Here is a 3,844-nt window from a genome sequence, read left to right on the forward strand (position 1 = left end):
ACTTAAGTGTTAGACATATGGAATACGAGCCTTCATTTCTGTTCTTGTCCTGGTCTCGCAAATATCAAGGGCAGACCTTATGCTGCCTGTCATAGATCATTGCACTTAACATTTGTGTTGGCAATTCTTTTTTTCTATAAGTGCTTTAAAGGCAAAGACGACCAATAACCTACAGACATTATGAATATTCTTGGAATATGATTTGGAAAATCAGTAAATACAGATTTAAGATGATTCATCTTATGCATGCACGAAATTCCATAAGGCCTTCTATGCATACTCTCATCAAGGACCAGAAAAATGAGAAGACCAGGAGCCAAGGGAGAAAATATTTTCAGAGGTAGCCACATGGATCTTTAAAAAATACACTAAAGAATGAAACTCAAGAGTTATCATTGTGAACGTAATTCAAGCAAGGTGTAAAATTTTAAAATATCATATTATTTTCATATTTTTCTTTTTTCTTTTTTTATTATGTTATATTAATCACCATACATTACATCATTAGTTTTTGATGTAGTGTTCCATGATTCATTGTTTGCATATAACACCCAGTGCTCCATATTTTTAATCTTAAGGATTAGTGTTGAAAAAGTGTGACCTAATGCTTCTCAATAGACGTCTTGGGTTGATAACTTCCTTATTATTATTTTTTACCTGAGTGAAAATATTGATATTTTTAAAATATCTTCCCCACCGGTTGATCAAAAGAGGCAAAGAATGTGAAAGCATTTTGAGACTATTTTATAAACTTAAATACTTTTATGTGTGTTAAATTAAATCAATAAAACATAATTACATGTTATAGAGTGAAACTGTATTATATAAATATAAACTTTAACCTAATTATAGTGAATATTTATGAAAATGTTTTTGAGATAAATGTTGCATTTTAGCATTGATTTTGAATAGATTATAATGGCTAAGTAATGATAAGAAATGTCAATGGCACATAAGCTGGAACATCAAATCTATTTCTCCCTCACATTTAATTTTAGTATTTTAGTATAATCTTCTTTGTGCAAGCTATTTATGTAATCTCTACCTTTTAGAATCAAGTTCCAAAGCATGGTGGCATTTACCAGAAATAATGTTGCAGAGAGCTAAATGACACAATCAGTGCAGGACTCTGGGAATACATGAAGAGCAAACACAGAGGAGATTCCTCTTCCAGTAGAGCTTGCAATCTAGTTGGGAAAAGGTAACGAAGAAGCCCTATATATTAATAAACATTGATAATTTCACTTATTCAGATAAGTGCTTCTTGTGAAAGGAAAGTGATGTATAAGAGCATCTCACAAAGCAGTGGTTCTCAATCTTTAGCACACATCTTAATCCTGTGGAGGGCTGAAGTTACTGTACAGAAAGTCTAGAGCTTGATTTTGCACATCTAACTACTTCCCAGGTAAAGCTGATGCTACAGGTATTAAAAACAAACAAACAAACAAACAAACAAACAAAAAACCAATCTGTCATAAAAAAAAAAACACAAAACTTCACCTAGCTTGAGAGATGACTACTCCTACATTTGTATCCAGTGTGCAAAACAATTTAAGCTCAGCAAGTGTGAAATAAATGTCCATCTACTGATTTCACTTATGTGCTCTCTGTAACTTATCCCACTAACCATTTCTTCAGAAATGATCATGAATTTATTATGATGAGTACAATCAATTGGGCAGAAAACCAACCAGTAGTAGTTTTATGACCTAAACTACAAACTCTATATCTTCTCCTTTCCTCTTTTATTGTTGTCATTTATAAAATTATATTTTAAGGTAATCGGAAGTGCAGAAAATTTCCTATGAGAGAAAATGAAAGTGGCAATTCCTGTAATGGAAGCAATTAGAAATTGAAACAGAACAAAAGATGGATAATACTACAAAAGTAAGTTAAATAAATCTGTGTCAAGAAGCCATTGGTGTACAACTACAGTTTAGTTTAAGCTGAGGAAATTGTACAATCATTAGAAATTATGTATGTCAAAATATTGCAAGCTACACCAAAATAGTTTAATGATGGATAATTAATATTTGTAATATTTTACACCTACTCTATTTTTCTTATCTTTGAGTAGGGATCATACCATTCAAACTGAAAAATGAAATACTAAATATTAAAACAAATTGAAAAATTAAGCATTATACAAATATAATACCATAATAAGGCCTTATGGCTGTTCTTACTATAATTATATAGATAAGAATATAGAATTAAAATTTAATGTGGTTAAAAAAATTTAATGTGGTTATAATTTTATAATTGTATTTATAGACAATTTTATATTAATGAAATGAACGATTAAAACAAAGAAATTTTAGAAATAAAGTTGTGTATGTATCAATGAATTATTCACTATTTTCCCTCTAGGCCACAACTACACAATGCAACAACACTATAATTTTCAAGTAATGGAAGAAATGACCTTTGTATGCATTTAAAAGAAGCTATTCCTAAATGTTTCCTTCAGGCTATTAAGTTGAATCAAAATTCTTTAGCTTGACATTTTTTCGGATTCTACTTGCTTCAATAAAACTCAAGTTTGTTTACACGTTTAATCCTATATAACAACTCTGAAAAAGAGTGACCTAATGTTTCTCAAGCATCATTTTGCTGAAAGGATTTTGACTTTAAGAATACGTGTTAGCTGGCAATTAATGATAGATTGACTTATGATCACGTCTCACCAAAAATAATATAAAATAATATATGTACCAAAATATAAATAAATCAGTGTGGAATGGGCCATAATTAATGCCACTCACATCTATACTGGATAACTAAATAAAAGTTGGAAATACTTTATATGTTCTTGGTACAATTTCTTTTTTTTAAAGATTTTATTTTTAAGTAATCTCCACACCCAACATGGGGCTTGAACTCACAACCCCGAGATTAAGAGTCACATGGACTACCAACTGCACAGGCCAGGCACCCCTGTACAATTTCTGCTTCCTATTGTTATAAAAATTTGCAGGAATAAATGGCGTAACTACATGAGACCTTTAATTCCGATTTGATTAATTTGTCTTTTCTATATAACCATGACCTGTGGTAGAATGCAATTAGAAATCATGGGAATTGAGTTATGATTAATTTTAGTATAAGTGAATGTCCTGAAAGAGGTAGCAGAACCTTTCAAAATTATTAAAATGAAGGTCATGAGACTCAGGCATATTGCTATCTCTAGAAAATTGTTTCTTGATCCAAACTGTTAGGCACAGTAGATTACATGTTCCTTCTTCAGTAGCATCCAGTGCTTGACTCTGGTGTGGTCTACCTCACTACAGGTTGTTGGTAATACTTATTCACTTATCTGTCCACTTTATTGAACTGTGCACTCCTTAGAGACATTGAATGTATCTTACTCACATTTTCCCCTCCCTTTCTTTTTTTAACTTTATTTTATTTTAGTAACGCTATGTTTTTAGAGCAGTTTCAGGTTCCACGCAAAATAGAGGGGAAGATACAGGTGTTTCCCATATACGCCTAACCCCTCACAAGCATAGCCTCCCTCATTATAAACATCATTCACCAGAATGTTGCATTTTTTTTTTTTACCAATGATGAACCTACATTGACACTTCATAATTATCAAAGTCCCTAGTTTAAATTATGATTTACTAATGGTGGTGTACATTCTGTGGGTTTGGACAAATGTATCATGACATATAACAACCATTATGGTATCCTATGGAGTATTTTCACTCTGTGCTCTGACTATTCATTCATCTTCCTTCATCCACTCCAAACCCTTGGAAACCACTGATATTTTTATTGTCTCTGTAGTTGTCTTTTTAAAAAATATTTTATTTATTTATTTGAGAGAGAGAGGTAGAGAGAT

The sequence above is a fragment of the Mirounga leonina genome, unplaced genomic scaffold (genome assembly GCF_011800145.1).
Source record: "Mirounga leonina isolate KUSES-001 unplaced genomic scaffold, KU_Mleo_1.0 Mir_129, whole genome shotgun sequence".
NCBI lineage: Eukaryota > Metazoa > Chordata > Mammalia > Carnivora > Phocidae > Mirounga > Mirounga leonina.